Raw genomic sequence first — 20642 nt, 5'->3', positions numbered from 1 at the left:
TGGAGAATGACCAGAGTTTGAGAGTAATGGGGAACCTAGATGACTGAGGCAATACAGCATCAAAGTTAAGACAAGGCTTTAAAGTTTAACAAACACTAGGAATCTTTCTAGGCTTCATCATTTATGAGCCTTGTATTATTGCACAAATCACTTAGATTCAGGAGTTACCATTTTATGTGTAAAAGCACAGGTATGAACAACCTACTGAGTTGTTTTAATGGTGACACATAATAATATACATGAAACAGTACCATGTCTTGTGCCTGTACCTCAGTTATTTAAAAAAATTGGAAAGAGGTACAGTCTGAGGAGATGAGTCCTTTAGGAACATAATACAGGGAGGGAAGTTGAGAAATGACTCGAGATAATGACTCATATTTATGGACAAAAAGGAGACAAAGAAGGAAGGAAGGATGAAAGGAAGGGAAAAAGGTAAGGAGAAAGGGAGTCAGATTATAAGAAAGAGAACCAGGAAAGAGCAAGTCACAGAATTTTAGGAAGGTGAGAGATCAGGGAGGAGGGGAGTCAGTCAGTTCAGAACCTAACTTTTCCCACCACATTTCAAAATAAGTATATTTTGAAGAAATATATCCAACTTTGAAACAGAAGACAAAAATTACCAAGGAAAATTATATACATGAGTGTAAAATTATACATAAGCATATATATATAAATTAATATACATAAAAGTAACAAATTAAAAAGAAAATAGACTAGGAACATATTAATACTAATTTTTTAATGTTTATTTCTTTATGAGAAAGAGAGAGAGAGCATGAGTGGGAGAGGGGCAGAGAGAGAGGGAGACACAGAATCTGAAACAGGCTCCAGGCTCTGACTGGTCATCACAGAGCCCATACCGGGGCTCAAACTCATGAACAATAAGATCATGACCTGGGCTGAAGTTGGACACTTAACTGACTGAGCCATCCATGTGCCCTGATATCAATATTAAATGTGATTGGAAAAATGTCAATTTTTATTATCTTATTTATCAATGTAAGTCCTTCATTGTTAATTAATAAAAAGTTAATTATCAAATATGATAAATTTTAATAATTAATAAAACAGTAATGCAAATAATTAACTTAGTACATGTTTTGTTTATTAGTGTCCATGAAGAATATCAAGGTATTTAGTAAATTAAAAAATGAAAAGCAACTGGACAGAAAATACATATAGTTTAAAAATAAAAATTAATTGTATGGGATGCCTTGGTGGCTCAGTCAGTTGAGTGTCTGACTCTTGATTTCGACTCAAGTTCATGATCCCAGGGTTATGGGATCAAGCCCAGCACCTGGCTCCACACTGAGCATGGGTCCCGCTTAAGATTCTCTCTCTCTGTCCCTCTGCCCTTCTCCCTCGCTTGTGCTCTCAAATAAAAAAAATAAGACAAAAACAACTATAAATATTGTTCAACCAAAGCATATAAATTAAAACCACACTGGGGACTCTAATAATCATAAAATTGGAGAAACATAAACACTAAAACCCAGGTCGGTTGAGGTAGCTGAGAAACTGGTAAAATTATATACTACTTCTAGATTCGAAACCTGGTTTAATCACTATGGAAAATAATACAGCAATACATAGTAAGAGCATAATGATGTTTATCTTCATGGGTGATTTCATTCCTAGGAATTAATCCTAATGAAATAACTAAAGGGAGAAATTAATGAAGAAAATAAGTTTCAAGTACTTTCAGTGTTATCCCTAGGCAAATTTTCACAATCCATGAAAGATAGTGATGGATATTGGATTCCTTCATTTTACCTGTGTAGTTTTAGAATTCACAAAGCAGTTTCACACCCTTTAAGATTTCATAATAGGAGTATCGTTATTCCTATTTTAAGTATGAGGGAGGGTCATTATCCAACATTATTCAGCTAATGAGCAATAAAGCCTACAGAAGCCCAGGCCCAAATAATCAAATCATTTCAAAGTTTAAGAAATGATTATGTTATATAATCTTTTCAATTAATTCAGTCTCTCCCCTGCCTCAATCTGTAACAGCATAATGCCAATTCCTACAAAAATCAAGAAAAGGGGGTTTTGCAGTAGGCTTTGAGGTCTCTTTCTTTTCTCATCGGTGCTTTTTTTTTTTTTTACCTTACGGTAATCACCTGCTAAATGTGTCTCTTATCTCTCTGTGTCTACTCTCTCCAACCTATAATTTGCACTGTATACAACACTGTCCAGAAATAATCCTTTTTTGAATTACTGAGACTTGACCATCCATCCAATAGAAATGCTTGAGTTGTAATCTGAGTCCATATTTCTAACAGCTTCACTAAAAAAAGCCTGACAGACACTACTGGTGATATTCCAAGAGTTTGATACATTATTCTCTGCCAACCACAAAGTCATATCCTACAGATTCTAACACTTTGAAGACACTTGTAAAAGACAAAACCATCTTAAGGTAGGAAATAGTAAGTGGTTAATTATTGATTGCCCTCTTTGTTTTCCTTCTTACTAAACTTTCATATCTGCTTTCAAATGTTACTTCGCAATTCAGACTAGTACAGACTTACTGAACTTCTAAAGACAGCTTAGTACGTACTTCTTGAGTTAGGCATCATGGATGTACAGTGCCTTTTAATTATAATATTTCAAAAATACATTACGTTTATTATAAACCTCTTTTAAATTCTAGAATTTTGCAGAGTACATACAAAATTAGAATTTCAATATTCCTCATAGCTTTTTATTCAAGAAGAAAATAATACCTTTTCAGTATGTATAATGAGAAGATAAAGCACTATAAAACGTAACTTGAGATATTCAACTTTTAGACAAAATTAGCAAACATGTGGTACCTAATACATATTCATAATTGTAAAGTAAGACTTTTCATAGGAATCAGAAAATCCTTTTCAAATGTTAATCAAAGTTTATAAGGTCTCTAAAGAATGGTATTTATAGCTATCAATTTGCAAAGAGTACCCATTTGAAAATGAGCAGGTCAGCTTGGCTAAGGTTGGAGGAATACAATAAAACCACATCCATTCTGATACTTACGTATCAGACCCTTAAGTCATTCATTCATTCATTCATTCAGTCAGTCAGTTATATTCACTGGCCTTTAAACTTCATAAAATCCTTATAAGATAGGTACTGATAATAATCACAACATGTTTGTGAGGAAACTGAGGCAGTGAGTGGTTAAGTTAGTCTAAGACCACAGAATAAGTTGTAGAGCTAAGACTTAAACCTCGGCAGTCTTTTTTTTTTTTTAAATTTTTTTTTTTTAATGTTTATTTATTTTTGAGACAGAGAGAGACAGAGCATGAACGGGGGAGGGTCAGAGAGAGGGAGACACAGAATCCGAAACAGGCTCCAGGCTCTGAGCAGTCAGCACAGAGCCCAACGTGGGGCTCGAACTCACAGACTGCGAGATCATGACCTGAGCTGAAGTCGGCCACCTAACCGACTGAGCCACCCAGGCGCCCCAAACCTCGGCAGTCTTAATATATGTTCTTATTCAGTGCTGTACCATTATGTTTCTATACTTTTTTCACTAACAAAGAGAGGGAAAAAAATCATATTTGGAGTAGCTGCTAATATCTTTTGACATTGGCTTGATCTTATTGCTATGGAGATAGAAAAAAAGTAAAAATATTCCAGTTTATAAATTAATTTAACATATCAAACAAAGTTGTCCTAAGGATTCAATGCTTAGGAAGAAATTTGGGGGGCCTTACCTCTAAGCACTAAATTTTGCATTCTGAAGACAGGGACTCCTCTAAGTTTGCCTCAAAAGTTTTAGCTTTTCTCAAGTATAAAATGTTCCCTCAATATTTCTTTCAAGTGCTAACAGGGTACAGAATGCCCAACGCTACTCTATTTGAGCAAAGTCTACATGGCAGAATCCTACTAGAAAAATCTAAGAAAGAAGGTTATGTAGAAAGATGTGTGTATAGGGTGTGTGCGTGTGTATACACGTGTGTACACATTTATTTAGTTATCTATTTATTTATGCTTACATAATACATCTTTGTGTAGATGTCAGCTTTCTCTCAAAGCAGGACATCAGCAGTGACTTCACGTGGCTCTGTGACCAGTAGACAAAAAAAAAAAATTGGCCATAATGGGACCACATATAAGGTTTGATGTTAAGCAATTCATTTAGCTGTTTCAGTCTGTTTCCTCACTCATAAAATGAGAAAATGGTTAGTAAGTAGTCATACATACATTACAAGGGCTTGAATGAGATATTACATGCCATGGACTTGGAACACTGCTTGTCATATTTAAATGCTTAGTAAATTTTAGCCACTATTAGATACACTAAAGGCTATTGTGATGAGATTTCAAATAGGCCTTCATTAATTCATTTGTTACTCACTTTACTATCAACTATTTTTTGTGGAACTCTGTGCTAATGCCAACATAATAAGGAATATACAACATTGGTGTTATTTATAGACAATTTTAGGAAGACCATTAAAACATTATATACTCAATTTTCCTCTTTTTGCATAAATAAATTCTTGACATTTTGAAGGGTTCTTCTGCTAGAAGATTCTGGTTAAAACATATTGTAATGTATTTCTTGGTTTGTAGGAAGTAATAAAACTTTCTAAAGCTAAAAAAATAGCAAAACAAAACACATCGAACAACAACTAAACAAAGAACTAACCACAATTTGAAATAACCAGAGATAGTGAGTGGTAAGAACATGAAAGCCTGTGTTACCCAGGAGTCTAGACCTTTGGCCACTCCAAAGTGAGGACCTGAAGTTACAATTTCCACATTAAGCTTAGGCAGTTAAAGCAGGGAAAAGTGGTTCCAGGCACATAGCCCCCAGGATCCCAACAAAAGAAAAACACAAATGCATTCCTGGTTTAAGCCTTCATGGCACTCCTATCAAATAAGATCTCCCAAATGTAAGACACAACAAAGATTGCCCGAAGAGAAAAGGAAATGAACCTCTACTAATGAAAATCAGGACAAATAAAAACAGGTTTAGATCCTTAAGGATTTCAGATACTGGAATAACATAAAGAACATAAAGTAACTAAGAACAAAATGTTTAAAAATAAAATATAGACTCAAAAAGATGAACAAGAAAAGAGTATTCATAAAACTTTCGATTTAAGAAATTCCATAAGAAATTTTAGAAATAAAAAATATAAAAATTAAAATATAAAACTCAATGAAGTTACACAGTTGATTGGATACAGCTAAAGAAAGAACTAAAGTACTGGATTTAAACAAATAAATTACACAGAATGTAGGGCAAAACGGAAAAGAGATAATAATGAGAGAGAGGTTAAGAGATACGGAAAAAAAGAACTGGAAGTTCTCAGATTCAACTCTGATCACCTGCATCCTTACCACTTTGGACCAATTCATCCATCACTTTCCATTCTCTCCTTCCCTCTTCCTCTCTATCCCCAACACAAATTATCATGAGAATTTTTCAAAACTTTCTGAGAGCTACTGTCATGCTGCCTCACCATTCCTACATACTTGAGTGCATCACCTCCTCTCTAAAACATATCAGACGCTTTTCTACATACACCATTCAATATTCCCACTCAGGAAATCAGCATTGATAAGATACTCCTATACGGTCCACAGATGTGATTAAAATTTTACTAATTACCTCAACAATGTTTCTTTTTTCCTTTTGGTCCAGGATAGTATCCAGCAATACATATTTAGTTGTCTTGTTGGTACCTTCCATTCTGGAATATTTCTCAAGTCTTTGAGTTTTAAAGATTATAACCTTTATATTCTGTAGAATGAACCTCAACCTGAATCTGTCTGGTGTTTTCTTGTAAGAAATTCCTGGCAAAAATACCACAAAAATACACTCTTCTCAGCGCATTGAGTCAGTAGGTTCAGGATGTCAACTCAGTTGCACCACTGTGACGCGAACGCAGATCACTTGGTCATGTTGGTATCAGCCAGGTTTCTCCAAACAATCAAGCCACCATATCTCCTTTGTAATTGATTAGCATTTTTTGGAAAGATAATGTCAGATTATGGCAAATTATATTCCTCATCACACTTCCTCCCACCAGCCTTAGCCTCTACTGAATATTCCACCTGAACTGACCAGCGATATGATGATTACTAAAAGGTGACCTATCTCTATCATCCCTTCTGCATTCTTAATTCTGCTTTATAATGTAAGAGAAAGCCTTGTCTCACCCCCAACTTATGTATATATTTATTCATACTTATGTATATAAATATGGAATCATAGATTCTTATTTTATTCAATAAGTTAAATCCATTATCATCATTTATTTTAATGCTAAAATTACCCCAGATTTGGCCTGCGTCATTTTTACATGTCCTCATATTCTTTGAGAACATTCTTATTTTCTAGCACAAGCTTTTCCAGACTTACCATGTCTTTCCCCTGCCCTAGTCTAAGCATTTCTATAGGATCCTGGTTCTTTTACTGGAGGATGGTCTTTAAAATCAAGAACCGGGCACTTGTGTTTGTTGCCACCAGGCACCTTTGCTTCTAGGTTCACTCAGCACAAAAAGTGAAGAAATTACATACACCCCCACACATATACACACAAGCACATACATATACATGTAAGTACATATGTCATAGCTTAAATATTCTTTTCATTACTTTCCATGTATCAAGCGTTCATGATTTTAAGTTAAAAATAATTATCACAATGGACATTTTTGAAAAATAAATAGGATTTAGACAGTTTTTTTTTAAACGGACACTTCAAATGCACTAAACAACTTGAGAAAAAAAGCAGGTATTCAGGACTAAGCATACAGGGGGAAGGGGATTTTGGAGACCAGACAGGGAAGAACATAATGGTGTATGTATGAACTTTGATATGTTCATATTGATGTTTCCAGTTCTCCTCTAGGAGGGGCAGAATAACACCCCTTTCCCAAAGATGTCCACACCCTAATCCCTGAAACCTGTGACTAAATTAAAGATCTTTAGAAAGAGAGAGACAGAGACAGAGACCGAGAGAATCCCAAGCAGGCTCTGTGCTGTGAGTGCCGAGCCCAACACAGGGTTCCATCTCACAAACCATGAGATCATGACCTGAGCCAGAATCGAGAATCAGAAGCTTAACTGACTGAGCCACCCAGGATCCCCTAAGTATAACATATGTATCATATGTTATATAATTCTAAATTAAAAGTGCCAGTACCATGAATGAAAAGTTTTGTAGAGTAAGTAGGATTTAAGCAGGTATTAAAAAAAAAGAAAGAAAGAAAGAGAGAAAATTTAAATGCATTAAACAGCTTGAGAAAAAGCATACATTCAAGACTAACTATACAAGGGTTAAGAGACCAGAGAAGGAAGAACATGATTAAACAAGATAGAATTGTTTAAAAAAATTTTTTTTACATTTTATTTATTTTTGAGAGAGAGAGAGAGACAGACAGAGCACAAGTGGGGGAGAGGCAGAGAGAGACAGGGAGACACAGAACCCGAAGCAGGCTCCAGGATTTGAGCTGTCAGCACAGAGCCCGACGTGGGGCTCGAACTCACTAACCGTGAGATCATGACCTGAGCCGAAGTCAGACGCTTAACTGAGTGAGCCACCAAGGCACCCCAAACAAGGTAGAATTATTAGAGAATAACATCAGGCAAGGTGGAATTCCCAGGGGAGATGTTCACAGAAGAAGCCAAATGTCCAATGAAAGAAGTTCGGAGAATGAGGCCCATCGTGTTTACCTAGTTTTGATGTTTTTTGAAAGGGACTCTCAATGCTACCACACTTAGGAAAAATGGAGTGTAAGAAGTAAGAATAGAAATAGGCCAATGAGGAGGCTACTGCATTAATCTAGGTGAGAAATGATGGTGTTGGAATCAGATTAACAAGGAATAACGGGCACGCTCTGGCATATTTTGGGGGTAGAACTGAGGGACTGAGTGATAAACTAGTTTCAAGAGAACAGGGGTAAAAGAACATCAACAGAAACTGGGAATTGTGCCTGAGTATTTGGATGCATTGGAGTGTTCTTTTTAAAAGATTTTCAGTTAATCCTCTCTAAACTCTACCCATGTATCCCAGTCAGAGTTGGTGTTTACAATCCCTGACATTTTCTAAGTTCTAGAAGCAGATAGGCATGATTCTTGTTGGCTTCTCCAGACACTCAGCTTTCAACTACCTCATGTCTAAAGTTAACTATTACTTGTTTATCTGCCTTTTGCAGATTCTGAGGGCATCTATTGACAATTGTTATTGTAAAGCACTGAGAACAACACCTGGCACAAAGTATGCCCTATATAAGGGTTAGTTATTGTTGTTACTCTGTTACATTTTATTACTTCTAATCCTTTACTTCCATATCCTTAGTCGTTTTATTTTTTTAACGTTTATTCATTTTTGAGAGATGGAGAGAGACAGAGCACGAGTGGGGGAGGGGCAGAGAGAGAGGAAGACACAGAATCCGAAGCAGGTTCCAGGCTCTGAGCTGTCAGCACAGAGCCTGACACAGGGCTCGCACCCACGGACTGCGAGATCATGACCTGAGCCGAAGTCGGATGCTTAACCAAGTAGGCCAACCAGGTGCCCTCTTAGTTTTTTTTTTTTTTCTTTTAAAAATTTTTTATTTTAATTCCAGTTAGTTAACATATAATATTAGATTCTGGTGTACAGTATAGTGATTCAACACTTCCACACATCAGCTGATGCCCATCATGACAAGTGCCCTCCTTGTTCCCCATCACCTGTTTAACCCACCTCCCCTCTGGTAACTATCAGATTGTTCTGTATAGTTAAGAGTCTGTTTCCTGGTTTTCCTCTTTTTTTTTTTTTCATTTGCTTTTTTGTTTAGTTTCTTAAATTCCACCTATGAGTAAAAATTATATGGTATTTGTCTTTCTCTGACTAAATTCTATACCTGAGACTATTATTACACTCCATGTTAACTAACTGGAATTTAAATAAAAACTTAGAAGAAAAAAATTTGTGTATACATCAAAATTTTTTTCATATATATTCCATATATATTCCATATATATATATATATATATATATATATATATATATATACTCAGCCATAAAAAGATTAAAACCTTGCCATTTCTAATGATATGGATGGAACTAGATAGTATTATTCTCAGGGAAACAAATCAATCAGAGGAAGACAAACACCCTAGTACATTTGGTGAGATTTGAAATAAGCAAATTTTAGTCAGTGCACATATTTCATCAGAAGTCTGAATAATTCTTTTTCTCTCTTAGTTCAGGCTGAATCTTACCACTTGCTTTAGGTTTCTTTTTTCAATGCAGTGCTTTAAGGGCAACCTAAAGTAATTGTGTGAAAATACTGTTTGACATGTTAGATGTCATAATTTCATAGTCATTTAGGATGGGGGTAACTCATTATATAAATTGCTGTAATTTCCTAAAACAACCCACTATGCTAACCTGAGTTAAAGTGGCAGAAACATTCTGACATGCATTGTAGAATATCCACTCTATCATCCAAAGCAGAAATAAGTAAAGATTCTCACAGCTCTATTCACAGTTAAACATGATAGAATATGTGGTTTTCATGACCCATTCTTCGGTTAAAAATTCTCAAAGCATGTTTTGTGGAATTCTTTTATATTATGTTAGTATAACTTGGTTGAAAACAAGTTTGTTTAAAACCTGTTTGGCCAGGAGCTTGGTAAAACTTATTTGTGTCTTCAATGTGCTAATTTTTATTACTATCCACCTCAGATGTGATTACAGGACAGTAAATACTAAGTAATAAATTCCTACCTTATTTGATCATTAACCTCTTCTCTTATTTTCTTCAATTTATTAGAATTCCCAGGACCACACTTTGGAAAGTGTGGTCTTCGTCTGAAAGTGCTGCAGTCTCTGAGTGAATACATTTTTAAAACTTAACACTAAAGATCACAGTAAAAATGCCATTTATGGATATATCAAGTCAGATATATATTCACTGAAGTCCTATAGATTGGGATATATGCGATTTCCCCATAAGGATTCACCATTGCAGTAAAACTATTAGCAATAAAAAAATAGGGTGAGGGGCTGCATTTCTTCAACTTCTCAAATAATGCCAGTGTTCTCATAACCAAGGAGGGCAGTCTCTAGCTTGGGTAACACACACTTCTAATTATATAAGCAGTGCCATTTTTGGAGATCCTCAAGGAGCTAGAAAAACTAGGGTTTACAAGGCTAGGTTCATAACTGCTGTGAGCTTGCTACTAGACAGAAGTGGGCTTTGAGAGAATATTCATGTTACTTCTGAGATATGATGACTAATTCTACAGTAGAAAAGCATTTGGGGACTAACGAACCTGTCTCTGGAACTGTTTCTCCTTAGGTATTTAGCTTTAGGAAATGATACCATTTTTATCAAATTTTCTTAATGTAGGAGTTCATGCTTATTTTTATCTGAGATTATCAGAGTGAGTACATGAGAGACAAGAGGAGAGGAGCCAAGTGTGAGGTGTTAGAGGATGTTCTTACTAATTAATTTCTAATCTCTAGAAATCCTAGCAAAGTGGAGAGGGAAGGTCTCTGATCGGCCACTGGTGATGAAGAGAATGTTGCTTTGAAAACCATAAGGTTGCATGTTGATTGTATGGATGCTGTCATTATTACAGCAGCAGTACAGCCTGAATTACTGTGTTGGAACTTCTCACTTGTGAAATACAAACTGAAGTGTTGTATGGTTTTTACCATCTCACTTCTGATGAAGCTGCTGAGCATAGAAAGCTCTATGCACATATTGAATGTGTGTGTGTATGATATATGTGCTGAACTAGTATCTATTGGCTGGAGTTCAGATATTATGGCAGGACAGAATGAATACGTTAATCAATAGAAACGGCAATACGATCTTCTGAAAATGCAATTTGAAAACAATGAATACAATCATGATTTTTCTTGCTGTCAAGGGTATTTTTCCAAGGGAAGAAAAAAGGTTTACATATATATCCACTCTATATTTCTAGAAATAAAATACTCATTCTTCATTTTACCAGAGAGTTACTATTAAGTTCTAAATCATAGCTGATAATCAACAGTTATTGCTTTTTCTAGCACATTCCAACATATCCCTCCATTTTAAATAATGTACTGATGTCAGGCTTATTTTCTTAGAATAGCACTACTTTTTTCCAACTCTTAATCATAGATTCTTTCTCTACATTGAGACCTACTTTTGCTGGGTAAATAAGTTTTGAGGAAAAATCCTTATGTAAATAAAGACTTGTGGGGAATAAGCTTAGGAATCCCCTGGGCATACACCAATGGGTTAACAAGGCATAAAGAATTACAAAGCTATAGCATGCTCACAGCCAAGTTTAGGTAAACAAGATTAGGTGAATAAGGATACAGAAGGGGGCTTAGGCCCCCAGAACAGAGAGGGGGTGCAGAGCCCCAGAATAGAGAGGGAGGGGCAAAGGCCCCAGAATAGGGAGGTGCAAAGGCACCAATATAGAACATAGGTATACAAAATAAACAAGATTAGGTATTCAGGGTGGAAGTGCCTCCCCCCCCCCCCCCCCACAATTTAGTACTATAGCAGAAAGCTTCTTTCACAGGAAGGAAGGACCAAGTTAAGTAAGCAGGTAAATTGGGCTATAGACCACTGCGCTGCAGGTGTAGCAGCCCAGAATGGAGATGATTAACCAAAGAAAGGTGGCTTGTTAACTCTGAGGTTATTTGTCCTACCTGTCTCATCCCCAAGGCTAGTTAAGATAAACAGAGGTGGTGTCTCATGTCTGCTGTAAACAACCTTCTGCCCTACCGCCCAGTGCCCAGATTTTGTTTTTTATTAACCCAAACCTCTAACCACGAATATCTTCAAGACCCCCTTTTGCTCACGTCCACAAGTTACAAGTTAATGTTCACAGATTCATTGTCTCTTTGTGCATGTCCATCACCATGTTTGTAAGCCTTCTGATCCTAATAAAAATTCGGGGCTCTTGTCTTTTCCCAGACATTAGCCATCTCTCACTTTTCATCCTGTGTCCTGCTCTCTTGCTAGACAAAAGAGAACGTTAGACCCAGAGTCTATGACAAAGACTGAGACCCTCAAGGGGTATGTTTACATGGTCTCCCTTTAACCAACTGCTGAGTTTTATTTTGCTGAGTGGGATAAATGGGTCGTTCAGGATAAGGGTGAAAAATTAAAGTGCGATATGCTTAAAGGGCATGATCAGATATTTAATGTAGAATCTAAAGTTCTTTTATCTGTGATGTGACTACTTTTCCCCATGTCTTTTCAATCGTTAATACACCTCTTATTAATGGATATGGAGGCTGGATTTGTTTGCGGGCCTATGACTAAGAACAGAGTGTAGTTTTACAAAGGGCAGCATGAGGAGTGAGTGGAGGCCGAAGTTAGGAGGCTCATGGATCTATTACAATGATCTCACTCGTCCGTTCATGTGCCTATAATGAAATCTTATCATTTGGAAATCAAATACATGCTCTTTGACATTCAAAGTGGTGCTTGAATTCAATTACCTCAAAGTCAAGTGGCCTCTATAAAGTCTTCTAGGCGCTGTTCTCTTTACCATCATTAATGCAATGCTACTCTTTGCATTTTGGTTACATGATTATGTACTTCCGAGAATGCACACTTTCAAAATAAACTTTTGAGCCTCTGACTCTATACTCATGGGGTTTTGTTGGCTGTTTTGGAGATAACATCCTCCCTGGCTGAAAATAATGTTTCTGCTACTCTTTGTCCTGTGATAAGAGCTCTCCTATAATTCTCCTGATGAATTTTTCTCTCACTGCTTTATGCACCTCTACTGTTCTCCCCTTTCTCTATTCAAAAACAAAACCACAAACTACTCGAGCATAAAACCATGTCTTATTCTGTACCCTCTAAAGTATTTACCACCGTGCTTGAGCCACAGAAAATGGGGAGGAAATACTAAATTTCCTGTAGTTTTGTTACTTTAAGTGTTGCAGCCAGCAATAACCCACTCACTCATTCATGTTTTTAACATTAATTTTTCCACCAAACACCAAATACTTATTAATAACTTATTTGCAGATAAATGTCTGCACTTGTGTCTAACTATATGGCACATGAGTAAAAATAGTTCTTTATACTCTCATGGAATAGGAATATATCATTTTTATTATCAAAATCTTGATACAATATTTAATTTCAAAGGTCAACCTGAATAAATTATATAATTTGAAATGAAAAAAAGAGATTATTACTCACCTTTTTTGTTTCCATTGAAATTTGATTTATTTCTTCCTAAAGACCAGGTTTCTTGATCTTTAAGGGATCAGTTATAAAGACTGATTCCAGAAACTGACAAAAGCATTAAAATGATCTGTACATCCAAGATGTGGATCCTTTCACTTGTAATACGTCCTATGAGGGACTGAAAAACATCTTGCTTTGCCACTGCCATAGCAAATATGAATGTTTAATATATTTCAACTTCTAAATGTGATGTTTATCCTATCAAATAAGAGTTGATGCCATAAATGGCTTCTTTGCCACTCAAACAGAAATAGAAATGAAAAAGAGTAACTGTTTGATGAAGGAGCCCTTTCCTCTCACAAAAATGAACTACTGATTCCAGAAACAGATGAGCCTAAAAGAAATATGAGTCTTTAGACCTTTGGCCATATATCCTTATTCAATGCTCTTTAATTTACCTAGGTCTATAAGATCTGGCAAACACAAATACCCATGACGCAGCCATGAACCTGAAAGCAAATAAGATCTCAGAACCATGTAAAATTGATACCACTATACTTTGCTGGGGTAGATGTAGAAGTCTTATATGTGCATATACACCTGTTTGTTCTTAAAACTTCTTTAGTCCTTGTGACACTGTGAGCCAGGTGCCATTATTATTCCATTTTACAGATTTGGTTTACCAGCATACATATATAACTTGTCCAAGAACACAAAATTAGTAGCAGAACAGTTTTGTGCCAAAACAATTTGGTCCTAGTATCCAAGTTCTTATCAATATAGTCTATAACCACCAACAGTGAATAGAAGTGACTTTTCAAAAAATCCTTACACTATGTGTCTGTGTTTATATACATGTATGCAAATATAAATGTATGCACACATTTGTATGTATAAATCCTTAGGCTTAGAAAAACAATTGGAAGGAAATACACCAGTAGGATAAAACTTATAATTTCTAGGTAGTAGTCTATGCTTTGTTATCCTTCATATTCTTATCACATTTAAAAATTTTCCAAATACTCTATAATCTTTTACTATTCTTCCTTCTATAAAGCAACATATTCAAAAACAAATTTTTTATAAAAAATGCTCAGCAACCACTCAATCTAAAATTTTGAGTATGGGGCACCTGGGTGGCTCAGTCGGTTAAGCGTCTGACTTTGGCTCAGGTCACGATCTCACAGTTTGTGGGTTTGAGCCCTGCACCGGGCTCTGTGCTGACAGCTCAGAACCTGGAGCCTGCTTTGGATTCTGTGTGTGTGTCTCTCTCTGCCCCTCTCCTGTTCGCTCTCTGTCTCTCTCTCTCTCAAAAGTAAATAATAAATAAACAATTTTTTTTTTAAATTTTGACTATTACTCCACCATTTCATGGATCCTTTTCCTGCTTTAATTTTTACCTCTTTGGCACTGGTCACCATTTGTTTGACATACTATGCGTTTTCCTTACTTCTACTCTCTCTCTCTCCAAACAGAATATTAACTCCCTGAGAATCCGAATTTTTGTTTTGTTTACTGCTGGACTTAGAACAGTGTCTGGTGTATTGTGAAATCAATCAGTATCCAATAAAAAATACTAAAATAGTATAAAAGCACTGTTAAAGATTGGTAATTAAATTAAAATGAAATTCCATTTACTCATTACCCTTTATAAATGTGCAGTAACTTCTTTTATAAAAAAAGTATTAAGTTCAATTTTTCCAGGTCTGAATGACTGACTGTTCATCAAGAAGAAGACAAAAGGCCAGCAATCCATTTTTAAGAGTTTTGGACACTCATAGAGCATATGCTTTTCTAAAAAGGGCAACTTAATTTTCATCTGAGAACAGATTTTATCCTTATATCAAAGAGCTGTCTGAGTATATAGAGGGAGAGAAAAGATGAGAAGGTGTTCACTTGCTGGATCCCATTTTCTCTCTCGGTAACCAGCAGGGTGCCAGGAGGCAGAACCCTGGATGTTCAAACTGAACTCTTTTGAGTATCCAAGAATGAACTCCCACACAATGGTTCAGTGGGAACTAGGAAGATTTCAATTTTAGAAAACAACAGTAAGCAAGAGAGTAGTCAATACACTTTGAAGGAAACATGGAAGAAGATGTTCTTTATATGGGGGATGAAGAGAAAAATGAAGATAAAGTTATGAGCAGGTACTGTGTTGAGTATGTAATTTGGGATTAAGAAACAAAGTCAGACACAATGGGAAAAAAGAGCTACAATTAAAGGTGTATCCTGCAGGGTTGCCAAGGACACTAGAACAAAAGTTTATTTAAAAAATGGTAACTGACAATGTGTTGTTGCTTCCTATTTAAAAAAGCAAAGTATGGGGTGTCTGGGTGGCTCAGTTGGTTGAGCGTCCGACTTTGGCTCAGGTCATGATCTCGCAGTTTGTGAGTTTGAGCCCCGCGTGGGGCTCTGTGCTGACAGTTTAGAGCCTGGAGCCTGCTTCGGATTCTGTGTCTCCCTCTCTCTCTGCCCTTCTCCTGCTCATGCTCTGTCTCTCTCTGTCTCAAAAATAAATAAAACATTAAAAAAGTTTTTTTTAAAAAAAGCAAAGTGTGACAGAATCATCTTTGTTAGACCTGTTAGGCTTAGAGCTCTCAAATTGAAACAGACAAAACATTTAGAGAAGGAGGGGGATGTGAAACAGGAGGAAGGGACTGAAAATTAGAAATATCAAAGAGAAATGGTATCGTTTCTTTGACATTTAAATGTTTCCAGACAGCACAGATTCTGAAAGATGTCCAGGATTCCCTTCTGAAATCTGATAGCATTTCACAATTCATCTTCTGCCTCTTGTCTCATCTTCACTCTCCCACTACTCACCTCCATGCTTTCGGCACATGCGTGTGCACAACATACACAGATTTGTTTCATTTGAGAAGATGTGTTACTTTAGGGTCCTATTTAACTGATTGAGAATAGAAAAATATATGAGTCCTTATTTTGCTCTCTGAAATGGGCCCTGTAAGTTGGGGGGAGGAGTGAATTATGCCAGAACTACAGATCTTTGTGCTTTTTTGAACGTAAAGTATCAGAAAAAAAAGCAAGTTCTTCAAAAGGAGCCCTTTTTTCCTCTCCCCCTTTTCTTCTCCCTCTTTGCCCCCCTCCTCTTTTCGCTTTCTGTCAGTTCTTCACACATGGCACTGGTCAAAGGTACTATATAATACAAAATCAGGGAAGAATAAAGGAAATTGAATTTTGCCAATTTTCTTTCCGGGAAATGTATAATTTTAAAATAGGGGTTCATTCATATTGAGATTGTTGACATAAACTGTGATACACATATTATTCAGAATCTGATGTTAGAGCTCACTTTTAATTACTAAAGGAAATTCACAATTCATAGATTCTTCTGGCTCATTCTATAAGCTACACAGTGCTGTCATTAATATTTGTATTCATCGTGATGAGGCAGAGTTCACTCAGCACTTTTAGACAAGGGCTCTTTGTCTCCAGGATTTTTTGTCCACTCAGGTAGAATTTAATACTTATAGAATTCGGAATTTCAAAACAAACACGTCCCAGACCTACAGAGATGTGACTACATTTTCTAAAAGACCCATTCTGCATGGAAACAGAAATGAAATTAAAACGTTATCTCAGCTTATTGGATTTGGAACCAAGCACCTTAGAGCTATGTGGACTCACAGCAATATTTACTGTAACGTTGAAACTGAGCTCTTTTTGCTTTTGATGTTGTTAAAATATCTGTTCTACAGATGTTAGCTACAGTTTCTAATAGCCTATCCCTTCACTTAAGTAACATTGCAAATTAATATGTGCTAACCCCTACTAGAAAGACAGTATTTTAAGGGCTGTCCTAGTCATGGCTGAATGGACCAAAAGTAGGCCCTTAAACTTTTTTATTTTTTTTGATATTCAACTGACTGAGCCACCCAGGTATCCCTCTTTCTTGTACTTTTTGATTCTAATAAAAACAGAGCATTGACCCTTAATCGGAGTTCTTGTCTTCCCCCGGACATTAGCCATCTCTCACATTTTAATCCTGCGTCCTGCTTTCTTGCTAGACAAAAAAGAACTCTAGACCCAGAGTCTACAGCAGAGACCTATAGTATCCTCTTTTTTTGGAGAGATGAGTTAGACCAATTGGTTTCCTCTCTCTTTTTCTAAAAGCTATATTTGGGAACATAGAGGTAACACAGTTTTCAATAAGAACTGAAGCTGACAGGAGACTTGAAGAAAAGAGAGATCCATTAAGAAAGAGTGTGTAGGTTGCCTCAAGAATATGAACACAGTCCAAGGACACATTCTCAGAAAGCACAGCTTTAAACCCTCTTATGAACTGGATTGTGTCCCCCACTTAATTCAGTTAGGAAATTCTAACTGCCAATGGGATGATATTTGGAGACAGGACCTTAATGTGGTAATTATGATTAAGTCAGTTCATATGGATGGGGCACTAATCTAATAGGACTAGTGTCCTTATACTGAAGAGGAAGAGGCGCTAAGGATGCCTGTACACAGAGAAAGAGGACACATGAGGACACAGCAAGAAGACGACTATGGGCAAGCCAACAAGAAAGGCCTGAGGAGAGACCAAACGTACAACACTTCGATCTTGGACTTCCAGCCTCTAGAACTGTGAGAAATCAATTTCTTTTTTTAAGCCATCCAGTCTGTACTATTTTATGGTAGTGCTAAACAGAACCTTGATTAATAGAGACCCTAGAAGTGGGGCATCAATTAATAATTGCCCATGGATTGCCTGATGAGTTTATGTTCTGCCATTATCTAACTGGATGATTTAGGGGTGGTTATTTAATCTCCGTATAGATCATAGCTTCCTCATCTGGCTGATGGGAGAACTCTGTCTTTAAGATATTCACAAATTTAAATTTAATGGAAATGATGACATTTCTGATTATTCCAACTCCCCCAAATTTCCCATTCTCTTGATAAATACATTTCACAGATTACATTACTCACTGTAGGACAAACATTCAGTTATATCATTTCTTCTTGATTGATACATGAATACTTTAGTCCCACCAACTGAGTGGAGAGAGTCTTGAGGGAAGATTCTAGGTCATGAGTTTAGCTAGTCATTAAGAAATATTTATTGAACATATCCTATGTGTAAAGCACCACAGATGGGAATAAAATTATAAAGAGGATGCATGTGACAGCTTCCCTCATGGGAAAGACTAGCAAGCAAAATTATGCAAGTTAATTCAGACCTATAGCAATGAACAAAATATGAAACAGTCTTAATATCTGGAGAAAAACAGTGTAACATTATAGTGCAATTCACAGAAAGGTAATTCCTTCCCCAAAGATCAAATTAATTCAGGAGATGATCAGATCATCTGAGGCACACTTTGTTTACACACTTGAAACTGGTGGTGAAATCCCTCTGGTTAGAGTCAGTCCTAGCTAGAGTGAGTTCAGAATTGCTTCAAGGCCATGTGCTTAAAAATAGGTAGCTGCTCATCTGCGAAGAGTGAAAGTTTGACCTCCTCCTGGCCTATTTGGATGCTTTTTATTTCTTTGTGTTGTCTGATTGCTGAGGCTAAGACTTCCAATACTATGTTGAATAACAGTGGCAAGAGTGGACCTCCTTGTCTTGTTCCTGACCTTAGGGGGAAAGATCTCAGTTTTCCCCATTTGCAACTACAATGGATGGAACTAGAGGGTATTATGCTAAGTGAAATTAGTCAGTCAGAGAAAGACAAATATCATTATGACTTCCCTCATATCAGGACTTTAAGATACAAAACAGATGAATATAAGGGAAGGGAAGCAAAAATAATATAAAAACAGGGAGGGGGACAAAACATAAGAGACTCTTAAATAAGGAGAACAAACAGAGGGTTACTGGAGGGGTTGTGGGAGGGGGATGGGCTAAATGGGTAAGGGGCATTAAGGAATCTACTCCTGAAATCATTGTTGCATCATGTACTAACTAACTTGGATGTAAATTATAAAAAATAAATAAATTATAGAAAGTAAAAAATCAGTAGCTGCTTGCCATCGGTCATTCCTTTAAGATATATTGGCTTGCTGAATGCAACAAGAGCAATTTCTAGGTAAGGTATAGCTGTTTTAGAGCTCACAAAGAACAATCTGAATTTAAGTTACTTAAACCTTCAGACCTTTAATTTTCATAACTGAATGATGGAAAAACACAATCTACCCTGTACAGTTATTGTGAAAATTAGAGACCAATCTACACAAAACCCCAAGCAGACTATTTAACATTCAGTAGGCACTAAAAGTGCTTATCATTATTATTTTGTTTCTAAGTAAATATAGCAAAATGATAATGATTGATTGTGGAATTCTGGAGCACCATTTTGAGAATGATGTAAGTCTGTGATTTGACTCAAGATCCGTGAGCATCAGTGAGAGAAGCTGCAATATCTGAGTCACATTTAATCGCCATCCTCATATTAAAAACTCCTATTTGGAGGAGGGGTCAAGGGATATAGTGATGTACAATTCCATCAACTCTCCTGACTCTTTGAATCAGGCACCAAGTAAAAGAAAGTAAGTGGCAAGTATTTAGCTATATTCTAATAGTGATAGAAAGGAGAGAGAAAGGGGCACCTGGGTGGCTCAGTGGGTTGAACGTCCAAGGTCAGTTCAGGTCATGACCTCACGGTTTGTGAGTTCGAGCCCCACTTCAGGCTCTGTGCTGACAGCTCAGAGCCTGGAGCCTGCTTCGGATTCTGTCTCTGTCTCTGTCTCTCTCTCTCTCTGCCCCTCCCTTGCTCACCCTCCGTCTCTCTCTCTCTCAAAAATAAATAAACATTATTTAAAAAAAAGAAAGAAAAGGTATTTTACAAAAACCTGACACAGTTCACTACTCACAGGCAGAGCCAGAAGATAAACTAGTCATGACGAGGAGATGAAAACATTAAAGAAATAGAGGGCTATTGAAAAAAGAAATCAGATTGCCAAAGGACTAAAGATGAATATTTACTGACAGTTTTGTAAGTGGCTCCCACTGTACTACCTAGCACACCCTTAAAGTAGTTGGAACAGTATTTTCAGAAATATTACCTTCTAAATCATCAGGCAGCAACAAAGTTGGCAGCTGACACTGGAGGCCTAATTACCATCCCTGCACTCTCCCTTCAGAATAAATATGTTTATTGCAAATGTTCTCTATTCTTTTTGCCTGGCGCTCAGAAAGGAGAAGCATGAACAAAAAAAGCTCAACAAAATCATTAGAATCATACCAACAGTTAAATTGTAAACGGCCATTTAAGTCACATTTCTGGGTCAAATGCAATAATATTTCATTATAAATATTACTATAAAAAATAGGTCTCTTCAAAACATATAGGACAAAGTGTGGAGCAACAAAATGTCATCAGGTATTTGAAATGAAAAATAAATCTAATATTCCTAAAGTTCTGCAATTACAAAATGCTTGCAAAATCACCCAGGGGCCTTTTTTTCCCCTTGATGGTGGAACTCTTTTTTTTTTTTTTTTTAAGTTTATTTATTTTGAAAGGGAGAAGATC

This window comes from Panthera tigris, chromosome D1, assembly GCF_018350195.1.
Source record: "Panthera tigris isolate Pti1 chromosome D1, P.tigris_Pti1_mat1.1, whole genome shotgun sequence".
NCBI lineage: Eukaryota > Metazoa > Chordata > Mammalia > Carnivora > Felidae > Panthera > Panthera tigris.
Note: the sequence above shows the minus strand (reverse complement) of the source record.